Raw genomic sequence first — 13,757 nt, 5'->3', positions numbered from 1 at the left:
ACTAACCAGGCCCGACGCTGCTTAGCTTCCGAGATCAGACGAGATTTTTTTTTTTTTTTTTTTTTTTTTTTTTTTTTTTTTTTTTTATTATAACAAATTCTTATATACAGTACATAATTTGCAGTCATCAGTCATCTAATAACACAAACTTTAAAACAAAAACAAAAAAACTAAGAAAAAAAAAAAAAAAAAAAGAAATTGAATTAAAACACAATTTTGGGATTTTCCTATAACAACAAGTTCTGATATACATGACATTTTTGCAAACATGGTAAATGCAAATTTGGTAAAACGATCCAAACTTTAAAGCATACAAAATTCCACATACAAGGGATCTTCTTATAACAGCAAACTCTAACATATACATCATAGTTTGGAATCAACCTTCTTTTGGTAATAAAACTTTAAACCCTGTCCAAGTCCTTGTGACATAAGGATTATTTTTAACAATACTTCTATCAAATATTTCTATATTATTGCACATATTACAATAATCATATATTACTTGTAATTCCTCTGTTAATATCTGCTCATATAATGCAATTACAGAAATTTCTTTTCCCTTTTGTCTCATTATATTTCTTCTTTTCCATATTGCATATCTGGCTATAGATAACATAAAATTAATCGCATATTTATTTTTAGATTTGCCTCTAATTCCAAATAAAAGTAAATTATCCCATTCTTTTATATCTATTTGTTCATTGTATATAAAATTAGTCACCATCTTTTTTAAAATTTCAATAATACCATTCAACTTTCTGCAATTCAAAAAAATATGTAGTACACCTTCTGCTTTTTCCATACATATCTTACATCTGTCATCTTGTTCCAGCCCTATTTTATGTAAAATCATTCCTGTCATCAAACAATTGTGTCTTAATAAAAAAATCAAAATTTTCTATAGTCGGGCTTTTAAAATTCATCCTTACATTTTTCCATATTTCTGAAGCATCAAAATCATCAAAGATCTTTTCCCAAAATTCTATTGCTTTTGGTTTTATGAAAGCATTATTGCGTATTAAAGTGTAGAACAATCTAACAGCACATTCATTAAAAACAATCTTATCTTCACCTACTTTTAAAAATATTTTTGTTTTCTTTTTCTCACTTTCTTCATTATTTTCATCAATAGTTTTAATCCATTTTTCTGGTAAAGCTAACTTTAATTTTGCATATTGCTCCTCAATTTGTCCTATATTTTCTATTTCCTCTTTTTCTTCCAACGAGTCGATTATTGCTTGTGTTGGTAAAAATCCAGGTATAACTTCATATAATATATCCTTAATTTGTCTAAAGCCTACTGTATACCAATTTTCATAAAAGATTTTACTATTATAGTTCTGATTTAAAAACAGAGGTTGTTTTATTAACTGTTCTCTCCCTTTAATTTCTATGTGCACATTTTTATAAAAAGCTTTCCACGTTTTCAACACTTCTTTATAAAAATCTGGTATATTTTCTATCATATTGTCTCTAAATGCCATCCATATAAAATCATCTTTTATTAGCCCACACTTATTAACAAAATAACTCTTTACTCTTTTCCAAGGAATATCATCCTCATTTGTAAATTTCTTCACTGTTTTAATTCTCATACTTTTCATTCTTAGCCATGGATCTATTAATCCTAATCCTCCATCTTCTATTTTACCTATCATAGTATTGTACGCTATTTTAGCTGGTTTACCATCCCATAAAAACTTTAATATCATTGCTTTTATTCTTTTATATATTCCCATAGGAAGACTAACTACACTTAAAACGTACCACATTTTAGATAAAAGTAGGGAATTAACTACAAGCACCTTCCCCTTAAGATACAACGCTCTCTGTTTCCAAAAGTTTAGCCTTTTTTCCATTTTATTTACAACTACATCCCAATTAATTTCCTTATTTATACTTTCATTACATCCAAGTGTAATTCCTAAAATTTTTATGTTTTCTTTTTGTTCTTTAAAGTGCCAGTTTTTTGATGGAATTTCTACTTTACCAATTCTCAAGAATTCTGTTTTATCTTTATTAACTTTAGCTCCTGACCCTCTACAATATTTATCAATTATTTCCATTGCTTTGTTTACACTGTTTATATCTTTCAAAATCAAAGTAGTATCATCAGCATACTGAAAAATTTTTTGTTCAACTTCATTACACTCTATTGTTACTCCTTTTATTTTTCTCTCTCTATTTATAGCTAAACCAAGTGGTTCAGCAACCAAAGTATACAATAGCGCTGATATAGGACATCCTTGTCTTATAGATCTGGATATTCTAACAAATTCTGTTAAAAACCCATTTATTTTAACACAACTATAAATATCAGTGTAAAGGCATTTAATCCATTTTATAAAATTATTTCCAAAACCAAATTTTTTAAGCAAATCAAAAATATATTTATGTTCTACACGATCAAAAGCCTTTTCCAAATCAATACTAACAAGGAAACCTTCATCATTCTTCTCTCTTTTGTACCATATTAAATCTCTTATGTTCATTACCGTATCTGCTATATCTCTTCCTATAATTCCGTAAGCTTGATTGGTTTTTACTATTTGTGGAATAACTTTTTTGAGTCTGTTAGACATAATTTTTGCTAATATTTTATAATCTGTATTTAGCATACTCAATGGTCTATAATTCCTCAGATCATCTCTATTCCCTTTCTTTTTATAAATTATTTTAATCATCCCTTTTTTCATACTTTCACTTAATTGTCCATTTTGAAAGATGTTAAAAAATAAATCTTTCAGAATTGGTATTAGAACATTCTTAAAAATTTTATAAAATTCTGATGATAGACCATCAAGCCCAGGGCTTTTCCCATTACTTAGCTGCATTATAGCTTCATCTATTTCTTCTTCTGTTATCTCATTATCACACATTTTTTTATCTTCCTCTTTTACTTTAGCTTTAATTTGACTTAACAAGAACTTTTCATCTATTTCATTAACCCCTTCTGCCCTAAATAAAACTCCATAAAAATCCTGTACCGCCTTTAAAATCCCTTCCTTATCTTTTATATTTTTATCTTCCACTAAAACATTCTTTATCAGATCAGCCTTTTGTCTGTTTTTTTCTAGTTCAAAGAAAAACTTTGTACTTCTTTCTCCTTCTACAGTATTCCTTATTTTACTTCTTATTTTTGCACCCATACATTTGTCGTCCTCCATTTTTTTAAATTTCTCTTCTAACTCTACTATTTTCTTGATTTCCATATTTCCTTCCTCTACTTTTTCCATTTCCTTTTCCCAATCTTTATTTAACTGCATTTCTTTAAAGCTTTTAGCTTTCCGTATTTTCTTTGAACATGCTATAGAAAATCTTTTCATATCAGATTTTAAATTATCCCACCACACACACATAATGCTTCGGTATAAAACAGATCTTTTATACTATTTATAATTAGGTTTTCTATCTCCATTTTATAAAAATTATTTTTGAAAAGTTCTGTGTTAATAACCCATACACCAGACCCTCTTTCTACTTCACTAAAATCTATGTTTACATATAAAAAGTCATGATCACTTCCACTATAAATTTTGTAAAAAACTTTAAAAATAGCTTTCTCAAAATTTTTATCACATAAAACAAAATCTATTCTACTTTGTTTTAAGCTATTATTTACCCATTGTCTTCTTGAATAGTCTCTTTTACCTTTATTTCTATCTCTCCATACATCAACCAATTCACATTTATCCATTATTGTTTTTAGTTCCATTCTTCCTATGTCAGCCCTATATACCATATGATCATCAATATCTATCCTTTCTAAAACTGTATTGAAATCACCTATAACAATAACATTTTTCCATAAATTCATTAAAACACTCAACTTTTTAAAAAATAAGGCTCTTTCTCCATTTTCATTTGGAGCATGTATATTACAGATTGTTATTTCTTCTCCCTTCTCTATAATTTTCACAGTTAAAATTCTTCCTTTGTAATCTTTAAATAAAACATCAGCTGATTCTACTGCTCCTCTTCTAATAAGTATTGCCAAACCTTTTCTCATATTTATATCATTGCTGCACCATATTTCTCCATCCCAACACTTTTTTAAATCATTCTGTATTGTTTCACTCCATCTAGTCTATTGCATACATATAATATCAGCTTTCTTTGTTAAAGATATTATATTTTCAAACTTGCATTTAGATGACAACCCTCTAACATTGATTGAGACTAAACATAAATCACTCATAAAAAGAAAAACAAAAACAAGATCAACCACAAACTTAAAACAGGTCATCATCTAAATTATATTTATATTCAAATTACTTATTTACATTTGTTTTCCCTAATAACTCTTTTCTTTCTTCTCTTCTTAACTTTTGTTTCTTTAATACTTTTGTAATGTCAAGTTGTCCCACATTTGTCTTTTTACGCGTTTTATTCATAATGTCCAGTATTCTATTGTCTAATTTAAAAGTCATTGGATTACTATCTTCCTCTCTCACCTCTTCTTTGTCCCATCCAGCCATAGCTCCACTTGTTGTTGCACATTCCTTAAGTTCCACTTGTCCATCATTCGTATCTGTGTGTTGTCTATCAGTCTCCTTTACATGCTCCCCGCTTTCTCCAGCATCCCTGTCCTCTTCTTTGTCCCATCCAGCCATAGCTCCACTTGTTGTTGCACATTCCTTAAGTTCCATTTGTCCATCATTCATATCTGTGTGTTGTCTATCAGCCTCCTTCACATACTCCCTGCTTTCTCCAGCATCCCTGTCCTTTTCAATTTCACACATTTCCCCTGCTTGAGCCACTACATCCTCAGTACCTTCGTTTGTCTCCTGTGTTTGATCCTTTCGTCTCTCGTTTCTTGTCTCCTCTGTGTATTCCTGTATGTCTGTTTCCATTTCTATATTGTCCTCCTCCTCTGATTCACACATGCATCTCATCCATGTCTTTCCACAGCCTTGGCACCGCGGAGCTTGACAGTTCCGCACAAAATGCCCCTGTTCAAGACATTCCCTGCATTTGTATTGTGGACAGTCCTTTTTTTCATGACCTGCACTTGCACACAATCTGCAGGTTTTTAGTTGATCATCATGGATCACTCTAAAATATCTCGGTCCCTCTTCAGTAATGATTCTCAGATTGTTCGGTAGAGTTTCAACGTTCTGGGGGAATTTCACTCTTAGAAATCTAGTCCCATCCGCTACTGTCGTTCCCTGGTAATATCTCCTTCTAACAGGGAGGATCGGATTTACTCCCCAGTCCACCAATTTTTGCAGTATTTCTTCATCTTTTATATAATTTGGTAAGTTCAGAAAAGATACAATTTTCTCTGTTTTACATAATTTTTTGATTTCACAAAACTGTTCATCTACAAATATTCCTTCCTTTAACTTGTCATAATCCGTTTCTTTTTCCATAGTTAATTCAAATTCAAAGTTACTTTTTTTCCTCAGTCCATGTAGCTTTCCAATTCCAGTTTTTTCTTCCACAGCCTTTATTATATTCATCACTGTTATCTTCTCCGGATTCTTTACAGTCATTGTTAATGTAGCTTCTTTTTTATATTCTCTTTGGTATTTAGATCTTTCTTTCATCTTTTGAATTACATCTTTTGCTTGAGTTGATTCCCTCCTTTCTATCATTTGGTCTCCACATGATTTACCTTGGCCTTGTTGTGTCTCCTTTGTCTCTCCCTGCTGTGTATTCATTCCATTCTTTTTCTTCTTAGAAACAATTGTTGCCCATGTTTCACCCTTCTCTTCTTCGTTGTTTGATTTATAGATCCTTTCAGTAGTTTCTTTGTCCACAGCGTCTTCGTTTGTAGAATGATCCATTGTATCGTCCATGTTAGCAATCCAGTTCAAAACCAAAAAGCTGTCCAAAAAAAGGAAACCCCAGACAGTAAAAACTGTCTGGGGTTAAAGTAAAAAAAATACTAACTAAAAAAATAAACTTCAAAATAAATCAAAAACAAAATATATACAAAAATATAAATACAACTAAGGGAGAGCCTTTCTCTCCCAACTGCTGCTTAATCACTTCCTGTTGGCAAGTGCGCCCTCAGGTGGCGGTATCAGCGCGGTATGGCCATAAGCGAGGGCTGCTCCAAAAAGTGGGCTATTTAAAGATCAGCCTCCGTAAAAGCCAGCATATTATATAAATAGTGAAGAAAAGGCAAAAGCTTACAGCACCTGGTATTCCCAGGCGGTCTCCCATAAAAGTGTAACAATCGGCCTTATCAGCCGAGTTACAAGACTAAAATGGGGTCAGATTTAACTGTGAGAGATGACTAGTGGTTAAAAGAATGAGACATAAAAGAAAATTGGTTTAAATAGATTTGGTGTATTTACAAGGTTCACATAAAAGACTTTAAAACAACACGATAAAACTAGGTAAACTCTGTAAAAAGAATACAGTTCATTTGTCCATACCCTAAAAACAGGTAAACTCTGTTAAAAGAATACAGTTCATTTGTCCATACCCTAAAAACAGTCCAAGAACCCCAGTGTGTTGATAAGTCCAATGTGAGTGTCCACCAGTGTATATACAATCCACAGAAAGTGTAATCCAAAGTTTGCAGGTGGTGAATGGAAAGGTGAGCTCTAAAATTAGCAACTCCTCAATCCAACAGTTTGGTGACTGTCCTTTGTTTGTCATGCTGCTCTCTAAAACAGTTGTACTTCCTGCTTCCTGTCATGTGTCTAGTCACATGACAGGCCAACCATCCATTTATTAAAGACACATACACTTAAAATGTTAAGAGTAATAAAATGGCCTAAAAAACATGTAAAACACTTAAAACTCTATAATACATGTAAATGATTGTAATAAATAGAGCGGTAAAACACATCTTTCTAAAAGCCAGCATATTATATAAATACTGAAGAAAAGGCAAAAGCTTGCAGCACCTGGTATTCCCAGGCGGTCTCCCATCCAAGTACTAACCAGGCCCGACGCTGCTTAGCTTCCGAGATCAGACGAGATCGGGCGCTCTCAGCGCGGTATGACCATAAGCGAGGGCTGCTCCAAAAAGTGGGCTATTTAAAGATCAGCCTCCCTAAAGCCAGCATATTATATAAATAGTGAAGAAAAGGCAAAAGCTTACAGCACCTGGTATTCCCAGGCGGTCTCCCATCCAAGTACTAACCAGGCCCGACGCTGCTTAGCTTCCGAGATCAGACGAGATCGGGCGCTCTCAGCGCGGTATGGCCATAAGCGAGGGCTGCTCCAAAAAGTGGGCTATTTAAAGATCAGCCTCCGTAAAAGCCAGCATATTATATAAATAGTGAAGAAAAGGCAAAAGCTTACAGCACCTGGTATTCCCAGGCGGTCTCCCATAAAAGTGTAACAATCGGCCTTATCAGCCGAGTTACAAGACTAAAATGGGGTCAGATTTAACTGTGAGAGATGACTAGTGGTTAAAAGAATGAGACATAAAAGAAAATTGGTTTAAATAGATTTGGTGTATTTACAAGGTTCACATAAAAGACTTTAAAACAACACGATAAAACTAGGTAAACTCTGTTAAAAGAATACAGTTCATTTGTCCATACCCTAAAAACAGGTAAACTCTGTTAAAAGAATACAGTTCATTTGTCCATACCCTACAAACAGTCCAAGAACCCCAGTGTGTTGATAAGTCCAATGTGAGTGTCCACCAGTGTATATACAATCCACAGAAAGTGTAATCCAAAGTTTGCAGGTGGTGAATGGAAAGGTGAGCTCTAAAATTAGCAACTCCTCAATCCAACAGTTTGGTGACTGTCCTTTGTTTGTCATGCTGCTCTCTTATACAGTTGTACTTCCTGCTTCCTGTCATGTGTCTAGTCACATGACAGGCCAACCATCCATTTATTAAAGACACATACCCTTAAAATGTTAAGAGTAATAAAATGGCCTAAAAATAATGTAAAACACTTAAAACTCTATAATACATTTAAATGATTGTAATAAATGGAGCGGTAAAACACGTCTTTCTAAAAGCCAGCATATTATATAAATAGTGAAGAAAAGGCAAAAGCTTACAGCACCTGGTATTCCCAGGCGGTCTCCCATAAAAGTGTAACAATCGGCCTTATCAGCCGAGTTACAAGACTAAAATGGGGTCAGATTTAACTGTGAGAGATGACTAGTGGTTAAAAGAATGAGACATAAAAGAAAATTGGTTTAAATAGATTTGGTGTATTTACAAGGTTCACATAAAAGACTTTAAAACAACACGATAAAACTAGGTAAACTCTGTTAAAAGAATACAGTTCATTTGTCCATACCCTAAAAACAGGTAAACTCTGTTAAAAGAATACAGTTCATTTGTCCATACCCTAAAAACAGTCCACGAACCCCAGTGTGTTGATAAGTCCAATGTGAGTGTCCACCAGTGTATATACAATCCACAGAAAGTGTAATCCAAAGTTTGCAGGTGGTGAATGGAAAGGTGAGCTCTAAAATTAGCAACTCCTCAATCCAACAGTTTGGTGACTGTCCTTTGTTTGTCATGCTGCTCTCTTATACAGTTGTACTTCCTGCTTCCTGTCATGTGTCTAGTCACATGACAGGCCAACCATCCATTTATTAAAGACACATACACTTAAAATGTTAAGAGTAATAAAATGGCCTAAAAAACATGTAAAACACTTAAAACTCTATAATACATGTAAATGATTGTAATAAATAGAGCGGTAAAACACGTCTTTCTAAAAGCCAGCATATTATATAAATAGTGAAGAAAAGGCAAAAGCTTACAGCACCTGGTATTCCCAGGCGGTCTCCCATCCAAGTACTAACCAGGCCCGACGCTGCTTAGCTTCCGAGATCAGACGAGATCGGGCGCTCTTAGCGCGGTATGGCCATAAGCGAGGGCTGCTCCAAAAAGTGGGCTATTTAAAGATCAGCCTCCGTAAAAGCCAGCATATTATATAAATAGTGAAGAAAAGGCAAACGCTTACAGCACCTGGTATTCCCAGGCGGTCTCCCATCCAAGTACTAACCAGGCCCGACGCTGCTTAGCTTCCGAGATCAGACGAGATCGGGCGCTCTCAGCGCGGTATGGCCATAAGCGAGGGCTGCTCCAAAGAGTGGGCTATTTAAAGATCAGCCTCCGTAAAAGCCAGCATATTATATAAATAGTGAAGAAAAGGCAAAAGCTTACAGCACCTGGTATTCCCAGGCGGTCTCCCATAAAAGTGTAACAATCGGCCTTATCAGCCGAGTTACAAGACTAAAATGGGGTCAGATTTAACTGTGAGAGATGACTAGTGGTTAAAAGAATGAGACATAAAAGAAAATTGGTTTAAATAGATTTGGTGTATTTACAAGGTTCACATAAAAGACTTTAAAACAACACGATAAAACTAGGTAAACTCTGTTAAAAGAATACAGTTCATTTGTCCATACCCTAAAAACAGGTAAACTCTGTTAAAAGAATACAGTTCATTTGTCCATACCCTAAAAACAGTCCAAGAACCCCAGTGTGTTGATAAGTCCAATGTGAGTGTCCACCAGTGTATATACAATCCACAGAAAGTGTAATCCAAAGTTTGCAGGTGGTGAATGGAAAGGTGAGCTCTAAAATTAGCAACTCCTCAATCCAACAGTTTGGTGACTGTCCTTTGTTTGTCATGCTGCTCTCTTATACAGTTGTACTTCCTGCTTCCTGTCATGTGTCTAGTCACATGACAGGCCAACCATCCATTTATTAAAGACACATACACTTAAAATGTTAAGAGTAATAAAATGGCCTAAAAAACATGTAAAACACTCTATAATACATGTAAATGATTGTAATAAATAGAGCGGTAAAACACGTCTTTCTAAAAGCCAGCATATTATATAAATAGTGAAGAAAAGGCAAAAGCTTACAGCACCTGGTATTCCCAGGCGGTCTCCCATCCAAGTACTAACCAGGCCCGACGCTGCGTAGCTTCCGAGATCAGACGAGATCGGGCGCTCTTTTTTTTTTTTTTTTTTTATTTATTTAAAAAAACATATTACATCACAAAAAGTACAAAATACATTTCACATTTTTTACATATGCAGATATGTACATTAATTCATTCATATTTCTGCCATTTCCATTGCAAACTATTTTCTGAATACTCTACCAATGTGTTTCCTTTTACAAACGTTTCAATAAAATCATCCTCTCTGTCACTCATTAGAAAATATTTCCATATTAAATTCACAGAGTTTTCCATTTTGTTTTTAAACAAAACCCATACATCAACTTTCCTTTTTTCATATTTTGATACATTTCTTCTTAGCCATATTACATTCTTTGCAATTGTTGTCAATAAAGTAAAGACATTCACATTACAACCTTTACCATTGTACCCAAATAAAACCATTTTTTCCCAAGCATTTTGTGTCATATTCTCATTATATTTTTCTTTCAGCATGGATTTTACAATTTTTTTCATTCTTCCCATAAAATCATCCAATTCTTCACAATAAAAAAATAGATGTAATAGACCTTCATCACTTTTCATGCATACCTTACACCTTGCATCTTTTTCTATCCCAATTTTACACAACCTCATTTCTGTTAAAATACCATTATGTCTTAATAAGAAATTAAAATCTTCTAAAATTGGATCCATATATTTCATTCCCACATTTTTCCAAATATCTATTTCATCTACATCATATCTTTCTTTCCAATAGCTGTTTGCCACAGGTTTAGCAAAAGCCCTTTCCCTAAAAACCAAATAAAAATCTTTTACTTTACATTCAAAAAAACACTTATTTTCACCATTTGTCTTTTTTAAATATAGCTCAGGCATGCCTTCATTCTCATCCTTTTCATTTTTTTCAATCCTTTCCACCCATCCTGTTGGTATTGCTTTCTTTAATTCATCGAACTGTTTTATCAGTGTTCCTTTTGTCACATTCCTTTCTATTTCAAAAATTGCATCCATAATTGCTTGTACTGGAAGATAACCATTTATTACTTCATATAAAATGTCTTTGACTTGTCTTACTCCTCCATCCCACCATTTCTTATAGTAAATTACATTCCCTTCATTTGTAACATTCGAGTTTAAAAACAGAGGTTGTTCTAACAGTTGCATTCTTCCTTTTGGTAAAATTAATACTTTATCTAAGAAAGATGACCAGGTTTCTAAAACTTCTTTATAAAAATTTGGTAGACCCATTAACATATATTTTTTTGTCTTCATCCACAGTGCGTTCCATCCCATGCTAAAATTACTAAATTTCTTTAAAAAATATTCCATTACATTTTTCCACATTGCCTTTCTCTTAACATCCATAAACCTTTTCACCAATTTAACTCTTAATGTTTTCATTCTTAACATTGGATCTAATAGCCCTAGTCCTCCTACATCAGTTCCACCAATAAGCGTATCATATGCAATTTTTGCTCTTCCCTTTCCCCATAAAAAATTTAAAACACTTTCTTTTATTCTTTTAAAAAACTCATAAGGCAATGGAGTTACACTCAGCACATACCAAATCTTAGAAAGCATTAAAGCATTTATCACTAATACCTTTCCCTTTAATGTTAAATTTCTTAATTTCCAAAATCGCAATCTTTGTTCCATTCCTTTTAATGCTCCCTCCCAATTAAAAACATCAGCTTTATTAAAATCCATACCCATCCAAATTCCTAAAAGTTTTATATGTTCTCCTTCTTCTTTAAAATGCATGTGCTGAGGTAATGTTTCCACATTCCCAATTCTCATACACAAGCTCTTTTCAATATTGACCTTAGCTCCAGACCCTTTACAATATTTCTCCACAATCCCCATTGCCTTAACAACACTTTGAATGTCTTCAACCAACAATGTTGTGTCATCTGCGTATTGGTAGATTGGCTCCTGTATATTACTTCCCTCTATTCTAATACCCTTTATCTCTGTATCTGCTTTTATTGCTAATCCCAAAGGTTCTGCTACTAGTGAATAAAGTAAAGCAGATAAAGGACATCCTTGCCTTATAGACCTTGTTAGTTGAAAACATTCTGATAAAAACCCATTGCATTTAATACACGTAAAAATATTAGAATAAAAGATCATAATCCACTTTCTAAAATTTTTCCCAAATCCAAATTCTTTGATAACATTTAGTAAATATCCATGCTCCACTCTATCAAAGGCTTTTTCTAAATCCAAACTTATTAAATATCCCTTCTTATTTTTTTCCTTCATATAAAACATTGTGTCTCTTATACTTTGAACAATATCTAGAATATCTTTATTTTGTATTCCATATGCCTGGGTAGTACTTATGATTTTAGGTAAAACTGTCCTTAATCTATTTGCTAACACCTTTGCTAAAATTTTGAAATCTGTATTTAGCATTGTTAAAGGCCTGTAATTCTTAAGATCATTAGGATTTCCTCTTTTTTTATAAATCATTTTAATCATTCCTATCTTCATTCTTTCACTTAACTCCTCTTTTTTAAAAATCTCATCATATACTTCTTTTAAAATTGGGACTAATATTTCTCTAAAATTCTTATAAAACTCGTTTGTTAACCCATCTATACCTGGGCTCTTTCCCAACGTTAACTGCTTTATTGCTGTGTCAATTTCCTCTTCTGTTATCTCATCATCACATAAAACCTTATCTTCCGTAGAGACCTTTACTTTTATTTGATTTAAAAAGAAATCTTCTTCTATTTTATCAACCCCTTGTCTCTTAAACATGTCTTCATAAAAATTCTTAATTACCAATAAAATCTCTTTTGTTCCTTGCTTTATGTCTCCATTTTTATCTAACACCTCCTTCATTAAATCTGCTCTTTGTCTATTTTTTTCTAAATCAAAAAAAAATTTTGTGCATCTTTCCCCCTCCACAACATATTTTGCTTTACTTCTAATGATCGCCCCCTTACATTTTTCATCTTCAATTTCCCTTAATTTTTCTCGTAAAATTAAGATTTTACCTATGTCTTCTTCATTTAGATTTTGCTCCTGTCTTTTTTCTTCTTTATCTATCTCTTTTCTTATCTCAGTTTCCTTTCTGATGTTAGCTTTTTTTAACAATTTACAAAATTGTATTGATAAACTCTTTATATCCAATTTCACGTTATCCCACCATATTCTTTTCTCTTCTGCGTAAATCTTATTTAATTTACTAACTTCTAATAGTTGTTTAATTCTTTCTTTGTAAGATTCTTCTTTTAAAATTGTTGCATTTAAGACCCACACCCCTGATCCTCTCTCCACTCTTACACAATCTAAAGTCATACATAAAAGAAAATGATCACTATACCCTACTTCCTTATAAAATACATTTTGGATATTTCCCTCCATTTCCTCCTTACATAAAACGTAATCAATTCTACTTTGTTTTATCTTATTCATTACCACTTGCACTCTTGAAAATTTTCTCTTTTTCCTATTTCTTTCCCGCCATATATCTATTAGATTACATTCCTTCATTATTTTCACCAATTCCTCTCTCCCTTTGTCTGTCTTAAAAACCATTTCACTTGCCAAATCCAATTCTGTAAAGACAGTATTGAAATCACCCATTAAAATAACATTCTGCCATGTTTTTAAATTAATATTCACTTTTTTAAAAAAATCTACTTTTCCCTTTTCTTCATTTGGTGCATGAATATTATAGATAATAAAAAACTCTTTTCCTTTTTCTATTTTCACCGCCATACTTTTTCCCACTCCATCATCCAATATTACTTGTTCTTTTTCACATACTCCTCTTTTAATTAGAACTGCAACCCCACAACCTACTTTATCATTTCCATTATTAAAATATATATTTCCATCCCATTTTGTTTCAAACCTTTTAACACTTTCATTTTTCCAATTTGTTTC

The 13,757-nt window shown here is 32.9% G+C and overlaps 4 non-coding genes across 4 annotated transcripts; all 4 read right to left on the bottom strand.

The window, feature by feature from the left end:
* Window positions 1-6,854: 6,854 nt before the first annotated feature.
* On the bottom strand, window positions 6,855-6,973 carry LOC141313771 (5S ribosomal RNA). The gene has a single exon (XR_012349843.1). It is a non-coding gene; the product is annotated as a 5S ribosomal RNA (ribosomal RNA).
* An 83-nt stretch (window positions 6,974-7,056) lies between these two features.
* On the bottom strand, window positions 7,057-7,175 carry LOC141313777 (5S ribosomal RNA). Its single transcript, XR_012349848.1, has one exon. It is a non-coding gene; the product is annotated as a 5S ribosomal RNA (ribosomal RNA).
* A 1,518-nt stretch (window positions 7,176-8,693) lies between these two features.
* Window positions 8,694-8,812, bottom strand: LOC141313696 (5S ribosomal RNA). Its single transcript, XR_012349768.1, has one exon. It is a non-coding gene; the product is annotated as a 5S ribosomal RNA (ribosomal RNA).
* Window positions 8,813-8,896: 84 nt separating this feature from the next.
* LOC141313616 (5S ribosomal RNA) lies at window positions 8,897-9,015 on the bottom strand. The gene has a single exon (XR_012349688.1). It is a non-coding gene; the product is annotated as a 5S ribosomal RNA (ribosomal RNA).
* Between the last annotated feature and the right edge of the window lie 4,742 nt (window positions 9,016-13,757).

The sequence above is a fragment of the Garra rufa genome, unplaced genomic scaffold, assembly GCF_049309525.1.
Source record: "Garra rufa unplaced genomic scaffold, GarRuf1.0 hap1_unplaced_007, whole genome shotgun sequence".
NCBI lineage: Eukaryota > Metazoa > Chordata > Actinopteri > Cypriniformes > Cyprinidae > Garra > Garra rufa.
This window is presented reverse-complemented; position numbering and strand designations above follow the sequence as displayed.